Below are 13861 nucleotides of genomic sequence, written 5' to 3'. Positions count from 1 at the left end.
GGGCTTGCGGGCGGACCTCATACCGCGTGTGGGCTGCGTGCAGATGCGCAGGGAGTTGCAGCCGTCCGATATGGACCCTAAGCAGTGGGTTGGGGCGCACAGTTCTCGACGGGAGCCGGGTCACCGCCGTTGCTCCCCGCGACGCACTCTCTTCCAGGATTTGCCTCGCAGAGTCCCCCGCCAACCGCGGGGCGTAGACTACCGCTTCCACTTGGTTTAGTTTGTCAGCTGGGGTGACTCGCACCTCTCCGCCCCGGACGATGGGCACGCCAATGGGGCTCGAGTTTGACCTACGTTCCCGGTTTTCAGGAAAGTGCCGCTCCTCACCGCCGTGGCCTGAGCTACACTCGTTCCCAAAAGATCGTGAATTTCGTCCCGGATTTTGTAGGGGCTGACGTTCCTGAATGACTCGGCGGGACAAATGCATCTTACCGGGAGGAACACCGCCCCCGTCGGAATCCAACTGCATTCCGCTGTCGCAAACGATGCGTTGTCCTTGGCCGGCACCACGACTCCGCCCACTCCGTCGTTGCTCTAGGTTACGGGGTAACACGCGCGATGGAACGCAACAGGTGAAAGCGTCGGTGTACGAAGAACGGTTCGATAGAATACAAAATGCTCATGAAACTTACACCTAAGGAACTATCACGCGACAGAAACAAAGGTGTCCACAGCTCTGAAAATAACTCCAACACCACATGCTCTAGAAGCGGAGATAACAGGATAAAAACGGGGGGGGGGGGGGCAAGTACTGCACGTCCGTACGATACCAGATCGCAATCGAGGTGGGCCAATAACGCCTTTTGAATACGTCACTTGTGCGCCGGAAATGTCGTGAAATATGACGGACCAACCGGAATCTGTCAGCACTGTTGCTCACGTTGTTTACATTGGTTGCCTGGAAACGCATGTACAAAAAATATTTTCCTGGCGTTTACCGCAGTGGCTCTTTTCGAGGCGCGCTTTGGTTTTGATAATGGGAGTATCACATAGCCCATAGTGGCGCACTTGTTCGAACTGCAACCAATGCTCTTCTCGGTAACTGGCCTTGTCACCCGTTGTGCCAATCACAAGCGTTTATTTGTACTGATGTCATTCATAACAGAAGAGATGACACGTAAAGCCCGCCCCCGTCCGAAATGTGCGTATTCAAACAGCTTAAAGCGGTGCCTGCAGCACGTAACAGCTGACGACGGCCCTCAGTAAATTCTACCATCGTTACGTCGACGCCGGTTGTCATGACGACGGCGGTCGCGACGCCTGTAGCTGTCAAGGAAGAAGTGCAGTGCTGTTGCACAGCGTTACCAGAGCTATTCGGCTTTGAAAATGACCAATATGTATATTCGTATCATATCTTTATGGTGCTTCAGTGATGTTACCCAGTGCTATCATTACACGTAACTGGTCCTGAGTTTTCACCGGCGCATATGTTGAAACATGCCTTAAAGGTGGGACATGAATAGGTGGGGCCTTTAAACCAGTGTACCTTTAAACCAACTGTACCTTGAAATCACCTCGAAAATCCGCTTTTGCGATTTAGGCGGTAAGCCGAGCTTGTTAGAGCGAGGCCACATACCTAAGTTTGTCTCAAGTTCAACTAACCGAAACTTGTTGGCCTCAGCGGCGCAGCGTGGTCAGTCGCAGCTCTATCGTGCTCACATCTTAGCACCCCTGATCGCAACGGTATGCAGTTTTCAATAAGCTGCAAAATTCGTTAAACGTCGTGCTGTGGTACCGTCACGGTATTCGGATTTAAAGTGTTCAGTTGGGCTGGGTTTTCCTGGAACGCTTCCGCATGAGTGGCGTTTAACCTCCGCTGTTCAATTACTAACAACAAAAAATCGGCGCGCCATGTGTTGGAGTTGGGCCCTAATCTCGACAAACTGAGATCACAGAAGCACAGGACAAACACGATTTCACTTGGAAGAGACCGGGCAAATGTATGAAAACAGCCCTCAGACGGAACCCCTTCATCTAGTTGTTTGAGTCCTCTGCGTTTGAGAGAGATCCAGTGGCACAACTGCGCATCATGCGCGCGGTAGGTCACGCGCTTCAAGCGAGCATCTGCCAGGCCGGATGCTTGTTAGGACTAACGTCAGTTCTCCGTAACCGAGGGACATAAAGGGCATCAAAGGAAGACAGGTGCCGGAAGAGATGGGACGGAGAGACGGGAGCACGCAACTCAAACAATAACATGTATGCACCCACCACATGTCCAAAGACTTACCTGGGCTTTTGTGAAGATTTTGGCTATAATAAATCAAAACAAAATGCAACATAAAGCTTGATTAATTAGGTAGAAACGGCTAGCGCTGCTGTCGGCCGAATTCGAGCAGTTATTCATGAATTTGGGCACCAAAGCTACATCAGTGAGTATCTGTATCCGGCAAACTCTCCTGAAAGACGCCTTGTGTGGGTCACAAAGATGTCTGACTGTTCTCTAAACTCTCGCGTCAAATGCATAGCGGAAATGCTCCTGCCATCATTCGTTTATCCTACACCAAGTACGACTTCGCCCCGTCTTGATTGGTCATGTTCGGATGCCACGTATGGCGGCCATACGGCAGACACGCCGGCTGTGAGTGGTCGGCCCTGTGCTAAACAGCAACGGATGCCGCGGATGGTGATCATACCGGCGGACGCGTCGGTTGTGAGCGGTCGGCACTGTGCTAAACGGCAATGGACGCCGCGGATGGTGACCATACCGGCGGACACGTTGGCTGTGAGCGGTCGGCCCTGTGTTAAACAGCACCCTTTATGCACACCATCCGGAATCAGGTAAGCAAATGCAGATGCTATGTTGTTTCACGCGTCCTCGCGTCAAAACCATTGATAAACCTGCAGACAACACGGGAGTGCATTTGATTGCGAGCAGCGCAAATGCAAATGTGAAGCTTTGAAACTTCCTGCGGCGAATGCGACGAGTGTCCTAGCATTGTGTGACTAACAGCGGCGCGTCCTTCGGATGGGCTGGGACCTCAGCGATCCCCGCACTTAAAACGTGGATGAGGAGGCATACTTGTGTTCGGCTTGAGCTGAATCATGAATCGGTTGACAAGTAAATTGTTTTGGGGTGAGTCGGGAGCTGAGTCGGCTCACTGGGAAAAATTCGCCTTCAAGTCATGAGCCGAATGACATTATTCGTAAATCCCATGAGCTGAATCGTGAGCCGAGCGCTTCTAGCAATGTCCTGTCAGTGAGTCATATGACTCAAATGAAAATTGTAGCGTGAGGAAACACAGTACGCCCCAGATAAACTAACATAAGATTTCAGAGTGGTTAAACAAACAGCAGGCATCATTTGTTATGAAGCTTTTTGCAAAAACAGCACAAATTTGTTAGTGTAATTTTTAAGCAGCAAAAACAATACCATCGATACTGAACTAAAGTTTGCAAGAGAGAGAGAGAGAGAGAGAGAGAGAGAGAGAGAGAGAGAGAGAGAGAGAGAGAGAGAGAGAGAGAGAGAGAGAGAGAGAGAGAGAGAGAGAGAGACATCATATACCTCTATATCTATTTATATCATAACTATACATATATATATATATATATATATATATATATATATATATATATAAAGGAACAAATGGATGTTGCATGATAAAGACATTCTACATTCCTACATCGCACGCTAAAATCACTGAAAGATTGTCTGCTACCTTTAAAGAGCAAGCAAGGGCTGGTCCTATTTGTCATTGTAAACTGTCACAACAATGAACTAATCCATACCTGATCCTCATTCACTACTACTTGAGCTGCTGTAAGCATGCTCCTGCTGAGGTTGTACGAAATAAGCGGTCATAGTGACAAGCTGGTCTCGTCTAAAATGCAGACTGCATGACACGGAACGTGGCTTCCTAGAGATTGCATCGATAGCTATTTCACGCAACACGCAACTTGCAAGTGAAGTTTGGTCTTCAAATTTAGTAGTCTTGGAGTGCGATTAAAGTGGCGCCGCTGCTCTTATGTTTATGCAGTATGGAAACCAGCTGTGACTCTGAACTCATCATAGAGTGACCTAGCGAGATGAGCTAATGGCGCCCCGGCGGAAACGACAGTTGGCGCTACGTTAGCCTATCTCTAGTTCGGTTATTCGGTTCAGTTCACTTCACTTCACTTCTGTTCATTTCAGTCCAGTGCAGTTCAGTTCCTTGCTGACCGAAAGACGAGGGCGAGTCAAATGGCTTTTGCTGGACTTGTTTGTGGGCAATACAACCGCAGTTGGCAACATAGATAAGACAGTAGTGATGGCCTCATTCTTTGAATAAAACGAGAAGGGAAGTATAGATGCGTTAATATTTCGGCAACATGTCTATCGGAACAGTAGCAGAAATGTCTTTATCAAACAATAGCAAACTTCTGCTTTGTTTCGATAAAGACATGCTGCCGAAATAACAACATCTCTATATATCTATGCTACTGGTTTCTCTCCGAGGAACGAGGATATTACTGCTGTGTTATCTCTGTGAATTACGCTCTTCGCAAAAGCACATAGCAGCTAACGCATTTATTAACACTCATTCTGAGATTTATGCCAGCCAATGGCTATTGCAAGAACTGGAATCCGATATTGAATTGTTAACATGCCATAACCGAAGGCATGGCTGGTACTGCAGCTAATGGAAACGTTTGAATGCACTTGGTTTTCATTTCGCAGGTGTAGACTGCCACCTGTCAAGTTAAGCCCTAGTCCAGAGCGTGCTAGCCTAGAGCTGAGACTTAAGAGAGCTGGTTCGGTAACAGGTTGCAGGAAAGATGTTGTTTGCTGCACTGCATTTGCTGGGTTCAAACTGCAAACTTACTACTAGGCTACTACTAGGCTACTACTTACTACGTTATAACTGAGCCTGAATCTTTGACTTTCGAACTAAAAAAAAACTGCAAACTTTTGTGAAACTGGTTTATTTACGCCTCGTACTTTTACATGACGTAGTTTGGTAGAATCATTGAATCGCTCCTTGAAACTAGGCCCTGGATCTCGAATGAAACCTTTTCTGATGGTCCTAGAGATAAGACGATGCTTCCCGAGCTTCTTTATTATTTCATTTGACCGAGACAACTTTATCGACTATCCCGTGAGTTAAATGGCCGCGTTCCTTTGTCTGTGTAAGACTTGTGGTGTGACTAGCCTGCCGAATTAATTTATCATACCGAAACTTGCTTTTCATGGGCGGCATGCTATCAGCAAATCGTACCATTTAGACCATTGGTCCCACCTCCACAGCTTAATTGCACCCTATATTTATCTTGAATGTCCGTCGGTCATTGATTTAACCTTTCTGTGCCACTCACGATTCGAGTCTGTTTTGCCTAACAAGTGAAAGTTGAACATGGAACCCCACTTCGAACAGCATGTTCTCCTGGCTAGCGCACATCTAGGCGGTAAAATGAAGTGTTCGGCAAAAAGCAATAGTCATCAGATTCTTTAAGGTGCGCATTGCACAAAAGCGACAACAAAACATGTGTACCATAGGCTTTATTTCGCGCCCTTGATATAGGCATCGCTACAGCATTTCAGAGACGACTCCGTTTACCGAGTTAATAATTTTTCTCGCACGGCAGAACCATTATGAACAATTTGCACGCAATTCTGTGTATGGAGAGCACCAGTATCATCAAACCATGCCGTGAGCTCTCACAGCAGATCCAATGAGGGGAGGCAATGGGTGCAGTCGCTGCCAGTGTGTCTGCGTTCGTCACTTAGAAATAGGACCAGCGCAATTGCTTAAGGCATGAGAACAAACCAACATTGATAGCTCATTGATACGATAGGTACTGTGTCTATAAGAAGCGATCGTAGGACATGCTAGTCTGTTCGTAGCACGTGGGTACCGTCGATGGGTCTGGGACTCGTTTGTGAAGAATAAGCCCCCCTGCGTTCCAAATCAAAGTGGCCACACCACCGTCGTAAGTTTTGGCCGCGCCCCCTTTTGTCCAATACGAGTGTCTACTCACCCGCAATGAACAAAAGTCCATGGACCCAGATCGCAAGTCATACGGGGAAGCCTACCTTATTAAGATAATCCTGACGTATCAAGCTAAGCGACAATGTCCGATGCCAGCAACTGCACAGATCTGTATCGGTCGCGCCTGCGCCGCAGCGAAGCTAATCTCACCTGTCACACCTTCCCTATTGGTTGGCAATGCTCCAGCGCTATTACGTTAAACGCTGTCTTATTCTTTGGCAAACGAGCTATTATTACCAGCGTCGCCAGTGAGAGAGGATAGATCACTGCTCTACAACAATCCGAACTGATTATTAAGATTGCGGAACGAAGTTAAGGCAGATGTGACTGGAGAGTGATGTCTTTAACATTGGCGCACTGTTATTATTCTCCTGTTATCGCAAAAATACTTGGTAGGGTTTACTTCTGAATGTCAATATTTTGGGGCGTTTTGCTGGGGGAGGAGCCGAATACACCGAAATTTAGGTCCTACGAACTAAAACAAGCTGAACATTTTTTTGGCAAAACAGTATAATGAAACTAGAGGGAAACAGTAGAAAACACTCTGACACCACCTTCGTGCTTATGAAAACGGCCGAACTCATTGAAGTACTCTGAAAAAGCTTCTCTCCAGACAGGGGCGTTATATACATATATATGTAAATGTATTTCGCTACTCAAGAGGCATGTGGCTGTGCCATGCGATATAGCAACCGATGTCAGGGATGTCAGATTTATCGACTTAGCATAAAAAGCAATTAGAGCTCAAGTCGGTCGGATTTCTTATATAAAATAGGATTCAGCAGACACGTCCCCGCTGCCTAACTTAACCTCCCATGGTATACCATTGCCAAGATACAAGTGCCTTGCCTTTCAAGAATGGTGTCCCGAAAGCAATGCCACATATAACGCCTAGATGTGGTTATGTACACCCGTGAACGTCGACCGCAGGTTTTCTCTGATGCATGCATCGGTGAAGATGACAGCAATTGTGCAGTTGTCTGTTTATTGTCAAGGTGCTCTACCCTCCGTCATATCTAGTTGAGCTATGAACAAAATTGCGGAAAGGAAAGCATAGGTATCCCAGAAAATGGAGTGCAGATTTTGAATTAAGATGCTCAAAATAATGTGGCTTATAGTGATACCACGTGTGAGTGTGTGTCGTCCGGATATATGCGTCCATACATAAGGGTCTTCTCTCTCTGTCCTTACAGGTTAGGTTAGTGCTGCTTTGGATATCGGCAATGATCTTTCGTGAAAAGACAACCCATATTTTGCTAATGATTTTAGCCATGGCGGGCGACAATGTTTGCTTCCTTCCATATTTGCTTGCTCCTTGCTTGACCTCACGCTGAGCCCGCCTCCAAAGATCAACCCACGCGACAGGCCGTGATCTAGATTTGTGGCTCGGTGCTGAACGGCAATGATGCTTGTGAAGCCACTCCCGCCCGAACAATTCGAACGTCTTCATGCAGGCGCCAGACTGCGAGCGCTTGACGACAGGCAAGTTGGCGCGAACGACAATGGCGCGATCAACCAGCTGATCAGACAAAGACACCGATCGCCGTAACCGCGTAAGTCAGAATGCAGTGAACCCGACTTTGCATCAGACCGTAGGAAATATAACGATGATACAGGTATGTATCATATGGATGTGATAACAATAGTTTCGAATATGCTTCATCGTTTTGCTAAGTCTTTAGTAATGGAGGTGGGGACACCGTTTGCTCAGGTCAAGGGCGGCAGCGAGCACATAGTGCGGCGCTTATTAAAATGCTCTTGAAACGGGATGCGCGAAACAGTAGGCGTTGGGCTTTAGCAGCGGACCGTATGTGACAACACCGCGACCAATGCCAGAGTATCATGACATGAAGATGCACCAACTGTATAACATGTAGAGATGACACTGCGGAACATATGGGACGGATTTCCAGCCATAGACAAAAATGGTTTGCGATTAGATCCACACGGAAAAGTGGCATAAAGGGGTTCACGCATGAAGGCAAATGATGGATTAAAAAACACGACTTTTTACGCATTGAGGCGACGCGGCATGCATTGTTATTTATGTTTGACTGTAATTCTTGAAGGGAAAGTTCCACATCTGAAAATATTGAAGCAAGCATCCGATATGATGAAATGGGGTCCCTTAAAAGTTATGGTATACTTTTAAGTGAAAAACCGTTTTAGACAACACAATTTTGTTTAGTTAATACGCTCCTCAATACGTCACTGTTTGATGACGTCATTGCACCTTGTACAACATTAATGGAGAGCCAGCTCACGGCCGTCATATGTTGAAATTGTGCTCGCGAACGCCAAGCATGAATGACTCGATAGTTCCATTTTCTGGCCTTGATCGCCGCAGGCTGATAGCATGGCAGGATTTGAAAGACGTTGATATGGCGATGCCTGGATGCCTGGGTAACCTTGTAATAGTCTCCTCGAAATAGTCTCTATATCTTCACGGGTGTCTAGCTCAGAAGCTAGATGTGTTTGTGTCTCAAGAAGGGTAGGACTGTGAACTGCACCGAATGATTTTCAAGATAGCTATTTCAGTTCAAAACGCCATACTAATCTCAAACACTCCCTTTAACCTGCGCCCGGCCGGTGGTATGACAACCGCGCCCGGCCGGAGGCAAGTTGACTTTCCCAGGAGTCTCTTGCTCTCAGACGTCGCAAGAAAAAACAAAGATACTGTTGTGAAGGTCTCGTCAAAGCATGAAGAAAGAATGCAAACTATTAAACCTCAGGTCAAATTAGAGGTCGCCAGAGGTTATGGAAGTCAAAAACGATTGCTCTGATCAGGAGCGCAACCAGAGCCATGGCAAAGGAGCGCAGGGTTGACAAAGGGTCCCTTAATAGTGAACCTCCCAAAAAATTCCTTCTGCAACTGTCATAAACCAGAAGCAAACACGACGTCAATTCTACGTGAATTTCGTGGCGAATGAATGTAAGAGCTCCTTTGAATGTAGTGAACTGCTTTAAACGACTTCATGAAATAATTCGCTGGTGCTCTTCACTTTACAATGGTTTGGTGGACACTTCCTTATCTGACAGAGCTCAGAAGTTTTTCAAATTTTTATCTGGGATCTACACACGTATAAATGACCCCACGAACAGAGATTGTGGATCGAAATGGGTAGCAATTTGTAAAAAACCATGTTTGTCTGGAAATGTGCAACATGGCGTGGCAGCCAGAAGGCAAGAGATGGAGGATGGACGGTAACAAGACAGAACAAGACATATTGGCGCCCAAGCTGAGGTGAAAGCGAACAAGGTAGAACAAGGCAGAGGAGATACGAGCACAAGGTATTCCTACCTTGTGATAGTGATAGGACATAACAGCTGCCGCCATTGGGACATCATGACGCACTCAGCTGCTGAAGCTATATGGTGTCGCCTGCTGCTCACCCTGGCAGGAAGGGGGGGCACTGCGGGGAATCGAACCCCGCACCTCTGGTTTCACTGACGTGCTGTCGTTAGTGCAAACGCGTTAATCGTTACGGTATCGGCACCATGGGGGTAGAATAGCAGACTAGATAAGTCAGGACGGGAATGGAGATTTGTATGACAGGACAGGACAGAAAAAAAGGTAACACGGCACAAAACAGCACATGAGGATGGACGAAAGGAAATTCGTCAACATAAATCGAGGACAGGTTTCATTCATCCTCACCCAATTACATCATGAGCCCCGGCTCTTGTACTTCGCTCCTCCCTCCCCCCCCCCCCCCCCCCCCGCCTCCTCCTTCCACCCAGCACTGGCCAGTGACGTCATCATCGCTCAACCTACAACACTTCTGTGTTCCCCTGAGAGTGAAACACTACGGCGATCTACGGCCAGCGCGAGCGGTGGGCGGAAATCGACGATTCCGCTGACCGTACGCAGCGGGCCTACGCTGCTACAGTAACGGAGCCATACATCATAAATGTATGGTAACACACCTAAAACTACGCGCTATCATGCCTAGAATTACACAAGGAAACGCCCGTTGAGGTGTCATGTCGCTATGGGGCATGGTCTAGTAAATATGTGCATGCAACACCAAACAAGCTCGATACTCGGGTTATTATTGATTACGAGATCTCGTTGAAATCAATTCACTAATGCTTTCTGTCAGACTGCATATTCCTAAGTTTGGAAATGGCAAAACAATGCTGGTTGTTGCATCGCCCCCCCCCCCCCCCCGCTATCAATCTGGTTCACGGAAAACGCGCACGTAATAAACTAGCGACCTCAAGTTACAGGGGTGTATTCAGTGGTGCCCCTCCCCCCCCCCCCCCCACAAACGCACACATTTAAACTCCAGCTTCCCCAACTTTGCGAAGAAAGTGGGCAAATCCGCGGAAAACCCAATGTGGTGGCGTACTTTTAAAGTGGGTCTCGTGGATTTGAACTTCTCAATCCTCCGCCAACTCGTTTTACGAAACATGCCCTGCCGCGTTATCCGCATCGAGTGGTATCACGGTGCTGCGACGTCTTGTAGCACGTATTAGACATGCTCAGACACATATGTCTTGTGCATGAGGTTTATCCACTCCCGCCCCCCCCCCCCCGTCCAAATTTGAGAAGAGAACGGGCAAAATCCGTGGAGAAACCTATTTGCTGTCGTAATTTGGTGGTAATTTCGACATTTTTCACTGTTCAGCTCGCCTCCATAAATTTTGTGAGATTACGCCCATAAACTCTGTGAAGGTTTGTTGTCGATGAGACATGTAGGAGTCACTACGTGCTATTTTGTCCACTCTCTTCACTGCTCCTCACCATTATTGAGCTTGATAGGCAAGAACGCCTTTTATGTCAAACTCGAAACACTTCATTTAGGGGATTCGGTGGTAGTTATCTGCCAGGGCCGCACCCTTGAACATTTTTGCAGTTTGGCTATGTGACATTCGCTCAACTCGCTTAGCATCGTTGGCTTCTGTTTGAGCTGGTTTCAAGATTTCTCACAACTGCGCCGCCGCCGCGCTGCTGCGCTGTTATTATAGGGCCTTGGATACCAAGCCGTTGCGGGCCCGTGACGGTATATGGTGTTTACATTCGGTGTTTCGCGGACCTCTTAGTCAGATGTTCCTATGAGTTATGTCCAATTCTAACCTAAGAAACCTGGAACTTCACATGGGCATGGCACCTGTGTCGCAAGGGTCCCTAATCGATGTGGGAGGCCTTCTGAATGACATTTGAGATCTTGTCCCCACGGGCGGGGCCGTCCTTAATGTGACCTACTTCCAGTCCTTCGGGCCCATGGGCCTCTTCAGTCTTCCAATCGGGGCCGACCGGCCTCTTCATCTTTGGTCCCTAGGGGCCTTTTGGCCCCCTTTTGGTCCCCTTTTGGTCCCCTCAAACAAGCCCGTGGCCGATTCGGGGCCAGTTGCCGACAGCTGGCTGACTCACTGTTAGGCACGATGGGCCTCTGACCGATACAAGGGAGCTGGGGCTTTGGGTTGGACTCAACATCACTGGAGAGGCACGCACAACTAGGAATATGTGGGTTATCAGTGTTTTATCTAAAACATGCATGAACAATTCGCATCTATAAGCATTTCATAGAAATCACGTGCCTCCGGCAAATTTGTGGAACAAAAGCTGCCGACATATTTTGATTCGAGCTGACTTGAGACAGTGCTGGCAAGAGTTACAGACCCAGGTGTGCCTGTAACGGAAGAGCATGTTCTGATTTTCCCATTTCATGTTAACGCGTACCCATTTATTTTAGATTTAGTCATATCCGCAGGAATATGAATGTACATGCAAAGTGAACTGACATTTCATTTGTCAACAACATTCAGGTCATGTTTATACTTATCGGAGTGATATGGTCTAACATAGGCGAAGCAGTATGATTCTTTCGCCATTTGCATTAGCAAAACTGGGCCATTTCTTTGGGCGATATGGATGGGCATTTCTTCGGTAACCGTTTTGGTGAAACAAAATAAAAGATTTAACGTAGGAATGAATTGCCAAATGTACTTGAAACTAGTTTTCATTTTCATGTCAAATCAACTAGCATACTTGAGGTAACTTTGTGTCAGAATGTCTTGTAGCTAACGCATGATCTCTTACAATGGCCCTACTGTAATTTTACTTTAGGGAACAAACAACTGGGGGGTTTCGACCAACACCCAATCCAAATTTACCGACACTCCAAGCATAAAATATGTGACATAAGCTGTGACATCACAATCTATGTCTCGAAAAGCTTAATTTCGAAACTTGCTTGTATCGACCCAGTCTTCTGTATATGGCAGAGGCTCATGTTGACATATGCCGCTTTTTGTCCCCCGGGCCCCGACTATGAAAAAGTAATTGGTTTATTTCAGAACACTTTCAACCCTTGTGGTTATTTTACATCAACATCTCTCACACCCACTGGCATAGACGATTCATAAATTACGTCACGCACGGACGGCAAGGGGGAATTTGATGGAGCGCAACCAAAATGTAAAAACGTTTTGGACAAGGATCCTTAACGGACAGCCAGGGAGAGGTTTCCTCGGTGTAACTAGTACGCAACCAGGGGCGGAGAGGGGTTGAAAATGACAAAATATGCGTCACGTTATCTGTAAACGGCCCTACCGAGTACCACCGCCCCAACGTGCCGCGCGCCCTGGGGCGGTGGCGAGTCTTGTGCGCGTCATGTGCGTGTCAAGTAACCAAAGCAAGTCACTGATAATGGACATGTCGTTATGGTAAGAGGCATTTGACCGGCACGCGACCTACTCAAGTCGTGGCCATGTGGGCGCTCGTGGCCAAGGGCGGCAACGGCTGACTGGCTGGTCGACTTGACGACATGCTCAGGCAAGCGAGTGTACCCACAAGTTGACAGAAAGTCAGCTGAGCGTGCCCACAGTTTGATCAGCGAGTCAGCTGAGCGTGCCCACAGTTTGATCAGCGAGCCAGTTAAGCGTGCCCATAGTTTGATCAGCGAGTCAACTGAGCGTGCCCACAAGCTGATCAGCGAGTCAGCTGTTGGCTGCTGGGCGGCGAAGGGCTGGGCGTCCACGCCCTGAACAACGCGGTGGTTTGGAACAGGTACATCTGTTTGGCCACGGCGTTTAAGAACAGACTTTGCCGTTTCGGGAAGCAGTATGGGTGTGATGCTTTCCATGCAATGGTTTCCTATCAGTCTATAATATATTACGCCAAATGTAAGCAAGATTTTGCACATAAATACTCAAGAAACTGTTTGATGACTATGCCAATACATGAGTGCCACATGCTGCGTAGTATCTTAATTAACGATATCACGTATGTTCGGAAGACTCGAAGGCGGTGAGACTGACGAGCGTTCGAGGGACGGGTGGCCAAAAGCGTGAACAGATTAACGTCAATGGTGACAGCCTAAGCTCTCGTCCTCACTAGGATGATCATGAAATCTCTGCTCTGACCAACGAATAATATCCCAATACATGATCCAGAATAGAATGGAGGAGGAGGAGAACGTGGGGGAAAAGGGAGCGGAGGGCAACGTAGCTATGGCGCCAAGGCGGTGAAAGTCACTTCTTCTCGGATTCACGTCAATCAGTAACTTTACTTAATTGCCCCTTGGCGCGGCTTTCGGGTGGCTGCCTTAGCTTAGACAGGGTACTGAGAACTTGATGCCCCTCCCCCCGCCCATTATTTCAAATAGGATTGGTACATGCGTGGGCCTGGAGAGACCAACGCTTGAATTGTGCATTGTTTGAGCCCGTGGAGGCTTAACGACAAGAGGCCACTTGGCTCTGCAGCAGTAACAGATGGTCTGCAAAGTTTTGTTTGCCATTGTGGAAACTTTAGCTCCACAAACAGTGGAAGCCGTGCCAACTTTCTATCTGCCAATTCAGTGGGAGTTGAGAGTCGGCCCAGCCCATTCAGCCAAGCACTGGGCTGTGCAGACACATATTCATCACTTGGGAGCTGGACCTTGACAGAGCTG

This window comes from Pollicipes pollicipes, unplaced genomic scaffold, assembly GCF_011947565.3.
Source record: "Pollicipes pollicipes isolate AB1234 unplaced genomic scaffold, Ppol_2.1 Scaffold_5724;HRSCAF=6776_pilon_pilon_pilon, whole genome shotgun sequence".
NCBI lineage: Eukaryota > Metazoa > Arthropoda > Thecostraca > Pollicipedomorpha > Pollicipedidae > Pollicipes > Pollicipes pollicipes.
The sequence above is the reverse complement of the archived record's forward strand: the minus strand, read 5'-3'. Positions refer to the sequence as shown.